This window comes from Nilaparvata lugens, chromosome 8, assembly GCF_014356525.2.
Source record: "Nilaparvata lugens isolate BPH chromosome 8, ASM1435652v1, whole genome shotgun sequence".
NCBI classification, from domain to species: Eukaryota; Metazoa; Arthropoda; class Insecta; order Hemiptera; family Delphacidae; genus Nilaparvata; species Nilaparvata lugens.
The window spans coordinates 33,073,686-33,086,659 of NC_052511.1; positions in this window are offsets into that span (position 1 = coordinate 33,073,686).

Consider the following 12,974-nt stretch of genomic DNA (forward strand, 5'->3'; position numbering starts at 1 on the left):
CTGCATGCATACGGCCAGTGTAGAAATTGTTGGAAGTGAGGGTCATGCTACACCGGCTGCCCAGAACCAACTGACCAAATTCTCACCTCCATCCTAAAAAATTCTGAGTTGAGTCTCATGTGGAAGTAGAAGGGTAATTTTATATTTTGTTGCCTCTACCCTATTATATTGGTTGTAACTTGTAAAATATATAGGGTCCGAAAAATAAAAATTATTTTTCCTCAAGAACGCTGCACACAGGGACGGACATTAATTAGTAGCGGTCACTAGCTACTAAGGGAAAGCGGAATTGAAAATGACTACCGGTAATTGGAAATCTAATATAATTTCCAGATTTGAATAATCCTACAAATCTTCATTTTCATCTCAATATTTTGTAACAATTTTGGACATGATTATTTTTATCTTGTTTTTCTGTTATTTCGGTTCTAAATTCGATTGTATTATCAGCTTGTTTTTCTCAGTGAGACAAAGATGCACTTATGGGATCGAGCTGTACCCTTCGAATAATCTACTTTCTTGTTCTCTCCAGTTCTTTTTTGCTATTTTCTTTCTCCCTTTTTCTGTCCTTGTTGGTAGCTTTGAGTTTGCATTGCTCTTTCTCTCTAGTTTCTTTGTCTAATTTTGATAATTCCGTTTTGCTTACGTCACTGTCTTGTTTGCTACCCCGTCTTCAACGCTCGATGATCCATTCTGCCTCTGAATTTCGTGAGTGGAGGTTGTAAATTTAACCTTTTCCTTTGATTCCATTTTTATTTAGCTTATGCTAAATTTTTCTATTTATTACAATATGTAGTTGATCAGAGACAGATTTCATACATCACAAGTTGTGATATTATTATTATTTTCTTTATTTTTTTTTATTTCCTTTTTAAATATGTAAATTTTCTTGTTTGTTATTAAAAAAAAAAAGAAAAGTAATCATGTCCGAAAATTTAATTGAGTATTCATTCTAGCTGGCCTAAGTTATGGCAATTTATTTATATTTGTTGAAAACCTCATTCATCACATATGTATCCATAGTAATTTCTACAATTTCCGCTGTACAGGTAAAGCATTATTTATTTATCAGGAATTCCATGTAATGGATATCAGACAGATTTATATTAAAGTTTTAGTAATTTTCATCTGGCATAATAAAGATACAATTTTCATTTTATCAAACCACATTTACAATACCAGACACCAAAATAACATTGGCATTGTGCAGCCACGCCTGCTAAATAATTGTACCAGGACTAACAGCCACTATCTATGTCACATTTTGTACAGGAATGTCCCAAACCATCTGAAGCAAATGGAAAATGTTGTCAGCATTAGCACCTTTAAAGGCTACCTTAAAAGGTGGCTGTTTGAAATTGGTAGGGACGCCGCATCGCGGCTCATCCAATCCGCCTATATCCATTGAACATCACCCCTGGTTGTGGGTGTTCGTCTGGATATGCAGGACTCTGTATGTCTCTTAAAATTATTCAGTTCGTACTACATTTTTTTTTCTTTTTTCAGTACCATATATATATATATATATATATATATATATATATATATATATATATATATATATATATATATATATATATATATATATCAATAGGTATACGCACTTTTGAAGCAATTTCTCTGTACAGACGGACCTTTGGAGCCACCCTTGGCTTCATAAACTGGCTTCAAACTGCGGTAGTTTTAGATAAATCTACAGCTTTTTGAGCCAAACAGCAGTTTGAAGCCAGATGGCTTTGAAATGCGGCACTAGCCGTTTGAAGCCACTTTATATGACTTGATGGCTTCAAAGTGCTGTGTATATATCAATCAAAGTATCCACTACAATTTATTCACCATAATGCACCTCTACCGGTTTTATAGAAATTCTGTCAGTAAGTTTCAGAATGAAATAACAATATTACATGGTTTTTCATGTATTTGAAATCATCCAATGAGTATTTGTGCTCAATCAATAAAGTTTCGCATAATATGAGTTGAATCAAATGAAAGTTTAAACCAACTTGAGATATTATTCAATATATCTGCAGTCGTTGAGTTTTTCACTCTCATATACCAAATAAGAAATCTTTATTGATTTTTACTGGATGATATCAATTCATGAGTTGAATTGTTTTTTTGTTTTTTTGCAGTTAGGCTATATAGCCTCTATAAATTGTAACTGGATTAGTAGAAACAGACAAAGTGAGTTTATAATTGTTCACTTTATTGCTCAAAACAGTGATATAGGCTAAGGCTTCATGAATCAATATTTGATCATTATAACACATTTACAATTCATAAAATTGGTATTATAGTACTGTACATGATTTAAATGTGTGAAGAATACAAACAATTATGTTATTCTGGAGTAGCAGTTGCAATAATATAATGTATATATAATATATATTATTGAATTAATCTTATTAAATGATCATTCAATTAATCTTATTTAAAGTTTCATCATTAAATTCATTTTAGAAGTAGCAGTTCAATACAGGCCTACCTGACTTAGTCAGGTCATGACATAATGGAAGGAAATAATATTTTACTTGAAGGTGGCGTTCGGATCTTGGTAGAAACCAGCCACCGCCGACAACCTGTTGCGCATGCGTAATGAAGCTATTAACTGCGTTTTACACAATATATTATAATAGTCAAAAATTCAAGTTTAAAACATTTTTCAAACAGCTGAGACAGTTTACTGCCCGTGTATGGATGATTGCTGTCGTACTGCTTGTAGAGATCCTTATTAAGCTGGATTCCCACACTACAGTGAAAATATTATTCCCACGAGTTCTAATTGAACTATTCACACTCAGGCCATATGAATAATTCTATTTGAACTAATGGGAATTATATTTTCACTGTTCACTATTACTGTTGTCTGGGAATCCAGCTTTATTGTGCAACAAACATTCATACACAGACAGCTGTTTTAAAAGAGATTTTTGTAATCAAATGCCCAGCAATTAGATGGATCGCTAGATGGACTTCGAGTTGACCTCTGGATTGCATGCTTTTCAATGAAGGTGCGAACATGAGCAATTCACTTTTAATCAGCTGACTATATCTGTATTTTTACAGAAACGGTAAGATACAGATATAAAAAGCTTGGCATCAGCAGATTAAAAGTGAATCGCTCATGTTCGCGGCGCGTATATCTGTACGCACTTTTATGATTACTTTGTACTGTTAAAATAAAACTACTAGCCTTATTATTGCACATGCGCGGAGGGTGGTCGATCTGAACGTCACTTCAATTGCTAGATCAAACACTACTACATGGCTACATATTTATTGCTACATTCATGACTCATGTCCAGCATAAAAATTCAATAAATTATTGAGACAAGAATGATAATACTGGATTTGATTTGATAAAATATAATGCTACGAAAAAGATTTTGTTATCCATAAAAGTCTTGAAAAATTACATAAATTACTTATGAAATGTTATTTTAAAGAAGCAGTTGCACAGAATGCCATACAAAGAAGTGAGAAGTTAATTAATAATCTATTGTAATGTACATAATCATTATCTAGTATGCAGGTTGCTGTTTCATATACAGCCTACCTCACACAATAGAAAAACTTTTCCCTCTCGTAATTTATAATAAATTACATGCTCATCATAAAAGTTCAGTAACATATTGTAAAGAAAATAAAATCTAACAGATAATATTAAAATTATTACTTAATTCGAAAAAATGATTTTTTGCTAAAAAACACGAATAAAATAAACAAAAATTTCAATCTATGATAATTCTTATCTTAGGGATGTTAAAAAATCAGTTGAAGAGTGCTTCAATTTCAATTTGATTCCTATTAGAAAATTCAATCCTAATTTTGTTACTAAAGAGAATTTACTTTTCGAACTTGAAACATTGGGAGTACCTACAGATACAGTTATTGACAATGATGTAGACACTTTAAGGGGAAAGTATCGAGCATTAGTTAGCAATCCAGACCCAACAATTGCACGAATTATTTACGATGATGAGTCTAGTAAAATTGCTATAAAAAAAATCCTTGATTTATTGACAGGGGAAGATGAATACTTGGAGAGAATTCTTTCTATGAGTATTCCTGATAAAAAGGTAAACATTCATAAAGCGTTATCCATTTTTCTACATATTCTCAATCGAATTGTTCAATTATTAACTTATGCTAAAGAAGCAAATGACCAAAATCTAATTAAGGGTATTGATGAGTCTATTGTATTAGCTCAGGCTACTTTTACTAAATTGATCGACTTGTGTGAATGCTTTAGTAGATCTAGTTCGCCTCATTTTGAAAAACAAAGCAGTCTTAGTACACCTGATTCAAAAATGAATAATCCCACACACGATTCGAATACTAAACTTCATACTAATACAGTAAATCGCTTTATTGCGCCAATTCCTAGTACAAGTAATATGGAACAAAATGTTACTCAGTATTCACAAACAAATGTTACCAATCCTGATATTCAAGTTACTGATTTTGAAAATATAAATAATAGTAATACTGTCTCTATGGTAGAACAGGTACATGCTACAATAAATGAAAACTTGGGTAGGACTGTATTCGGTAGTGATTTCAATACTAATAGGGTAAACCTTGCAGCCAACTTGTCTTCACCTTTATTTGGTAATTTGTATAATAAATTATCAAATCCTATCGAAGGTCTGATGAAGGAACTTCCGAATACTGACGGATTGAATGTTGATAGTTTGTTGAAATTCATTGAAATATGTTTGAAAATAAAAGAACGATCGAACTTATTAGATCAGCAACTTTTCCATATCATTCACTCTTCTGTTGTAGGGCCTCTCGCCGATCGATTGAATTTAGCTATGAGTACAAATAAGAGTTTTGATGAATTTCATAAGGATATTCTGCAACATTTTATTCCGTCTAGATTGATTTCAATCATTGAAAGAGACCACTATTATCGTTTACAAAGGGCTGGTGAACCCTTGTCTGCTTACATTGTGTCAATCAAAGACGCTAATAAACTACTAAGATTAGAAAAATCTGAGGTAGACGTAGTCAATAATATTTGCTCAGGGTTGAATCCAGAGGAAAGAAATAGACTAGTTTTCCAATCCAAACCAACTAGTTTTAATGACTTAACTTCCATCTCAGTAGTATCTCAAAATATTCAATATGGGGATTTAGAAAGAAATAAATACAATTTTAATACTAATAAAAATAATCAAAAATCTCCAATTAATGTTGAATTAGCTCAAAGACGTTGTTACAAATGCAACAAAGTAGGTCATCTAGCTCAGTCATGTAGATCCAACATGAATAATTCAAATTTCAGAGGTACAAGCAGTAATTCGAGAAATCATAATCAGAATCACCAAAGATCTAATAATAATTTCACTAGAGATCTATCTAAAATACGTTGCTTTAAATGTAATGAAAGTGGACATTATGCAAACTCTTGTGAAAATAAAAAAGCATGACTAGCTGGGAAACAGTATAAAAAGAAAATATACAGTAAAAGAAAATTTCAAAACACCAAATACAATCAAAAATTCAATAAAGAAAACGGAATTAATACCTTGAAATGTAGTGATACTTTTTCTAATGGTAAGGAGAAATCAATTCAATCAAAATATACTGACAAAAATCAGAAAATGAAAAATAAAATAAAAAGAAAAAAGCAAAAGAAATTTAATCAGTTAAAGACTAGAGCTTTGATTAATAAAATCACTCCTTTAATAGTATGTGATTTAGGAAATAACTGTGTCAGTTCTATTGCATTGATTGATTCTGGTTCTGATTATAGTATCATTTCAAGGAAAGTTTTTACTGAAATATTACGGGATAATGGTAATCTGCTTATTCAAGAGGATATCAGCATTGTGTTACTGCGAATAAAAGTAGATTACTGTTGAAAGAGTCAGTTCTATTAAAAATAAAAATTGAAAACTTCAGTTGGAAATTTCGTTTCTTTGTTCATGATGATTTGTCAATTCCTATTGTTTTAGGTTGTGATTTTATTCATTATTCCAAATTAGTTCCTGATTTATTCAATAATAGGTATTTCTTTGGATTTAAACCGCAATTCAAATTTTCTTTTGAAAAAAATCACAGGTTGGAATTACTAAAGAAAATGAATAGAATTGGTACTGATGTGGAATTGGACGATTTAAGCTCTTCGCAGAAAGTAGAATTAAACAAAGTATTAAATCAATTTGATGATGTTCTTACCCATAAACTAGGTAAATCGAACGTAATAGAATATGTTGGAGCCAGCTCTAGTTTTCATTTTTCGTTTTTGAATTGGACGCGCGCTCCTCGTTCAGTTCGTATTTCTTTCACTTGAGTGCGTCGCGCTCACTGCCGGTAGGCTATTTTCTTTCAGTTCAGTCTCGCTTTGAAATAGCTTGCCTCGAGTCGGGAATTGGTAATTTTCGTCGATCATTCCCAGAAGAAAATCGTTCTTCAAATTATTATTTTTTCGTTAGTGTTAAATCGTACACCATAAACCTACGTTTGGAAGAGTGTTTGCCAAACTCCCTTTAGTTGAAAGTTTTAAACTATTATTTTTCGATTGGAAAGTTCACCGATCTATAGTCTTTAAAGACATTGTAAATATCTCGTCAGAAATATATGTGCAACGTTATATGATGGAAGCCGAATGTACCAACAGTAGATGACAATTAAGCTTGCCTTTTCACCATCCTTGATTCATCTCCTACCTCGGGGACACCTGAATACCTTACCTGGGAGTTGTAAGCTCAATAATATAAATATTACATTAGGTACTCTGCAGATTTTCGGTGAGTTGTTCTTTTATATATTCATTGCATGTACTTGTTTCTGTAGAGATATCACTTGTTTCTTTTCTATTCAATACAGTCCACTTTACATCAAAATTATTGATTACCAATTTAAAATCAATATAAATTTCGCAAAGTTGAACCTTAGAGTTTACACTGGTCCACCAGGCCAGATTTTATTGGCTATTTTTATTCAAATATTTGGCAAGCACTTATCCAATTTTATTGTAAATCGTTTGTGCATACTAGGGTTCAAACCTGTTTGTACATTATGAATTGAGCCGATCAAGTTGGTTCACTCTTATCTCTATTGTCTGATCGGAACCGTTACTTTGCAATGCTGATAACGTTATCGCTTAGCTTGCTTCGTCTATTGAGCTTTCTCTGTTCAATTTGTACTAACATTATCATTTTGCTTGCTTGAATCATCAATGAAAATCGTTCATTGTTGCATTCGTAATTTTATTCGAAAATTAGTAAATGAAAATCATTAAGACCTTTCCAATATCCAATCATGAGTGAAAAGAAGTTAAAGCTCAAACGAGCTAAACTTGAGCAATATTTCTATCGTATTCAACGTACTTTCGATTGTCGAAAAAGGCTTTAAAAGAAGAAGCTAGTGCTAAACAATTTCTAATTCTCTATAGTTCCACTCTTAAAACTGTTCAGGATTATGAAGCTGTTGAAATGGAAATACAGGAGCTTGAAATGGAAAAAGACCCGGAATTTGTACCCAAATTTAGTAGTTCACATATGGAAATGTTCGAACATATGGAAGCAATTGCTAGTGAATTGAAAAAACGCAGTCAGGTTGTACCTAGTGTTTCTACCCCGGCTCAACCTGTATCTTCCAATAAGGATTCGTCTAATATTTTACCGAAAATTGAAATTCCTGTGTTCGACGGAGATCAATCAAAATGGGCGGTATTCTACGAAATGTTTAAATGCATGATTCATGACAACAAATCGATTCCAAATCAACAAAAGGTCCAATATCTGGTGTCCAAACTATCTGGAGAAGCGGCTAATATTTCACGTCATCTACCACCTATTGCTAATAATTATGAAATTATTTGGGATGCATTAATTAAGCGGTTCAATGACCCCCGCTCACTCTCAAATGTGTACTTGAAACAAATTTTCGAATTCAATTGTCTAAAATCTGAGTCTCGTGCAGGTTTAGTTTCTATAGTCGATCAGTTCTGTGGTTCAATTACTGCTTTAAAACGCCTACGAGGTGAAGATGTATCTGATGCAATATTTCTGTTCCAAGCGTTGAAAATTTTAGATCCTGTTTCTCGAAAGGCATTTGAAGCTTCAGTTCATACTAAGGATGATCCCACATATACTGATTTTGTTTCATTCATCGAAAGGCAGATTAAATCGTTACCGCATGACGAATCGTCTAAACAATGCAAGCCAGTAGTGAAACCAATACCAAAATCCAAAGTGTTGGTTGTTCAATCGAATTCGCAAGTGACCAAATCACCGGTAAAAATATCAGAATGTCTGAAATGTTCGATGACAAATCATAAATTGATCAATTGTCGTCTTTTTCGTCAGTTATCACCTTGGGACCGTTTTCGTTTTGTTAAGGAGAAGGGTTGCTGTTTGAAATGTTTCTCGCCAGCCCATCGTAGTAAAGATTGTACTTCTTCCAACTGCGAGGAATGTAGTCAGAAGCATAATTCGCTTTTACATTTCGGAAATGCTTCAAATTCGTCATCAAATTCGGATGCGAAAAAGGTAGAAAATAATACTATTACCTGTTGTTCTATCGATTCGAAGTCGGCACCGTATAGTGTTCTACTATCAACTGCTCAAGTCGAGGTACCTGATAAGAGAGGTAGATTGCACAAAATAAGAGTTTTAGTTGATTCAGCTAGTCAAAGTCATTTCATTACTCGTAAACTTTGTCGTAAATTGCAACTATCGATTTCTCCTTTCCAATTAATTGTGAATGGTTTTGGCGGAAATTCGCAATCAGTTTTTGGTCGTACTTTTGTCACGCTTCAATCTCGACTCGATTCTAGTGTTAAATTTTCCATTGAACCATTAGTTGTCGAAAAAATCATGGAACAGCTTCCCACTAGTAAAATTGATAATTCTAAATTATCAAATTTGTTTGGTCTTCGACTTGCTGATGAAAGTTATCACATTCCCAGCGAAATTGACGCTATTATAGGAGCTGAATTAGTGCCCCATATTTTCCGAAATGGTCGTGTGGAAATTGATTCGAATTATTTGATGGCCTTGGAAAGTGTTTTCGGTTATATTTTGATGGGTAGAGCCCCTATTTTAACTCAATCTTCAGAAAATTCAACGTGTTTGATGACTTGTCTAACATCACCGTTGGATAAGTTAGTTCGAAAATTTTGGGAAGTGGAAAGCGTTCCAGATGTAGGAAAACAACTCACTGCTGATGAGTTGGAATGCGAGAAGGATTTTGCATCGTCCGTTCGTCGTGAAAATTCGGGTAGATTCGTTGTCTCATTATCGTTTTCAAAATCCCCTGATTGTCTTGGTGATTCTTATGCTATGTCAGAACGTCGACTCATCAGTTTGGAGAAACGACTGGCACGTGATCCAAACATGCGTTTAGTGTATCACGATGTCCTCTTGGATTATCTCAAACAAGGACACATGGAATTGATAAAAAATCAGAGTGATAAAAGTGGTTATTTTATACCTCATCATGCTGTAATCAAAACTCAGAGTCAATCAACGCCTTTGCGTATTGTCTTTGACGCAGGCGCGAAAACTACTACTGGAGTATCATTGAATGATATACTTCATATCGGCCCCAAGTTGCAAACGGATATTTTCGTTCTGTTAGTCAATTTTCGGTTATTTTCTATCGCTGTAACTGCTGATATAAAGCAGATGTATAGACAGATTCTTGTCGATGAATCGTGTCGCAAATTTCAGCGTTTGTTATGGAGATTTTCGTCCAATGATCCCATACAAATTTTTGAATTAAAAACTGTCGTATTTGGTCTGAGTGAGTCACCGTTTCTAGCTCTCAGAACTGTCCATCAACTTGTTCAAGAAGAAGGTGAAAATTTCCCTGAAGCTAAAGCTCGTATTCCGAGTGACATGTTTATGGATGATTTGGTGACAAGTGTGTCTTCTTTAGGTGAAGCAAATCGTCTTTGTAGTCAGGCTAAAGAATTGTTCGAGAGAGGCGGATTCGAACTTACTAAATGGAGTTCCAATTCACCTGAATTGATGAATGATTTCTCGGAAGATGAAAAATCGGCCTTGTCTAAAGATTCGAGATGGGAAATTTGTTGGCTGTCCTAGGTTTGAAATGGCAACCTGGTAGTGATTCGTTTTGTTTTTCAGTGAATCCTAATCAGTCTGTTCCTACCAAACGTCACATTTTATCGGTAGTAGCACGCATTTTCGATCCTTTGGGACTCTTGTCACCCCTAACTTTGTTTCTTAAATGTTTAATTAAACAATTATGGAATGCTGGTCTTGATTGGGACGATTCAGTACCTCCCTCTATTGCGCTTCAATGGGAGACATGTCAGAAGGAGTTCCCTTTATTGTCCAATCTCTTCATACCACGTCATTTAGGAGTGATGAATGATTCGAAAATTACTGTCATTGGTTTCTGTGATGCATCGACTTTAGGTTATGGTGGTGTGATCTACATAAAATCTCAAATGGATATGCAACCTGCAACTATCACATTGTTGTGCGCTAAATCAAAAGTCGCGCCATCTAAGACTTTATCCATACCTAGGCTTGAATTATGCGCGGCGCTCTTGCTCGCTGAATTAATACAGGTTGTTGTCTCTGTTTTGAGCCTTCGTTGTCACGTGACTCGCGTTGTTGCATTATCGGATTCAACTGTTGTCTTACATTGGATCAGGGGCTGTCCATCTAGATGGCAATCTTTCGTCGCTAATCGAGTTACGAAAATTCAAGACTGTCCTATCAACGACTGGTTACACGTGGCAGGAAATTCAAACCCAGCTGATCCCATTTCGAGAGGTTTATCCCCTTCTGAAATAATTAATCATGATTTGTGGTGGTCTGGCCCCTCTTGGCTAATGTTAGAAGAGAGTGATTGGCCCGTCAAGGTCGATCTGGAACCTATAGAGTGTCTACCTGAGGTCAAGGTTCACTCAATTGTCACTGTAGTACAGTCGGAAAATTCATCTATTAATTCGATTCATCTTTTAATTGCTCGTTGTTCCAACTACCAACGTCTATTGCGTATCATGGTGTTAATATTGAAAGTACTTCGTCTATTGCCTAAACCTCATGAATTAGATTTCGATTTGGCAGAAAAACATTTGTGTAAAGTCGTACAAAAAATTCATTTTTCGAAAGAATTACTGGAATTGAAAGCTGGGAAAGAATGTACTTCTCATCTTCAACAACTGTCACCCTTTCTTGATCATGATATTATTCGTGTGGGTGGACGTTTACAAAATTCTGAGTTGAATTATGACAGCTGTCATCCGATTATATTACCGAAAAATGATCCATTGGTCACGCTTTTGATTGATTATTTTCATGAAAAGCACTGTCACGCTGGACCTCATTTATTGGCGTCTATTTTGAGACAAAAATATTGGATTTTATCAGCCCGTGTCCTTATAAGGAGTCATGTACGAAAATGTAACAAGTGTTTTCACTATCGTCCCACTCTTACACCGCCGAAAATGGGCAATCTGCCAGCCTGTAGAACTCTGTCGTCTAAACCATTCGTCCAATGTGGAGTTGATTATGGTGGACCCATTCGAATCACCATGGCCAGGCGTCGGAATCCTTTCATATTTAAATCGTACATTTGTCTTTTTGTCTGTATGGCAACTAAAGCCGTTCACATTGAATTAGTTTCGGACTTATCGACCCAAATGTTCTTATCAGCTTTTCGCCGTTTCCTTGCTCGACGAGGTCCTTGTAAGGTCATGTATTCCGATAATGGTACCAACTTCGTCGGCGCCTATGATGAGCTAATAAAATTGTCACGGATGCTGAACTCCAAGGAATATCAAAACCTGCTCCAGAATGAACTTGCTGATCATAGCATTGAGTGGAATTTCATCCCGCCAGGTTCACCTCACTTCGGCGGTCTTTGGGAGGCGAATATAAAATCAGTAAAGTCACACCTGTTTCGAGTTATTGGTAACCAGTTGTTGACTTACGAAGAATTGAACACTGTCTTAGTTCAAATTGAGGCTGTACTTAACTCACGCCCGTTATGTCAAATGAGCGCGGATCCGAGTGAACCCCTCGCCCTCACACCGGCTCATTTTCTCACTTTGACACCTCTTAAGTACCTTCCTATGTTAAATGTGGAAGATCGTCCAATGAATCGATTGGATCGGTTTGAATTAGTCAATCAAATGGTTCAGTCTTTCTGGAGTCGTTGGCGCAAAGAATACTTACATGAATTACAAACCCGTGTGAATGGTGTAAGGATTCCACCCCTCTCACGGTTGGTACAATCGTCCTAGTGGATCAACCAAATGTCGCACCATTGAAATGGCCTCTGGGGGTGATTGAGGAAGTATTTCCCGGTGCTGACGGTGTCGTTCGAGTGGCTATGGTGCGGTGCGCCAATGGTCGCTTCAAAAGGCCGGCTACAAAGTTGTATCCGTTGCCTACTCAATAATTTTCCTTTTGCATTTTTTGTTTTATTCTCGTTTTGTTTTATTTTTATTTCTTTCGTCGTTTATTCATTGTTTTTTCGTTTCTTTGTTCTCTAGCCTTGTCTGAAAATAGCTTTTCAGCCGGGGGGGGATGTTGGAGCCAGCTCTAGTTTTCATTTTTCGTTTTTGAATTGGACGCGCGCTCCTCGTTCAGTTCGTATTTCTTTCACTTGAGTGCGTCGCGCTCACTGCCGGTAGGCTATTTTCTTTCAGTTCAGTCTCGCTTTGAAATAGCTTGCCTCGAGTCGGGAATTGGTAATTTTCGTCGATCATTCCCAGAAGAAAATCGTTCTTCAAATTATTATTTTTTCGTTAGTGTTAAATCGTACACCATAAACCTACGTTTGGAAGAGTGTTTGCCAAACTCCCTTTAGTTGAAAGTTTTAAACTATTATTTTTCGATTGGAAATCAATATAAATTTCGCAAAGTTGAACCTTAGAGTTTACAGAATATGAAATTCGTCTGATAGACAATCAGCCCGTAAGGAAAGCTCCTTATCAGTTAAATCCGATAAGAATGGAAATCTTAAATAAAAAAATTCAA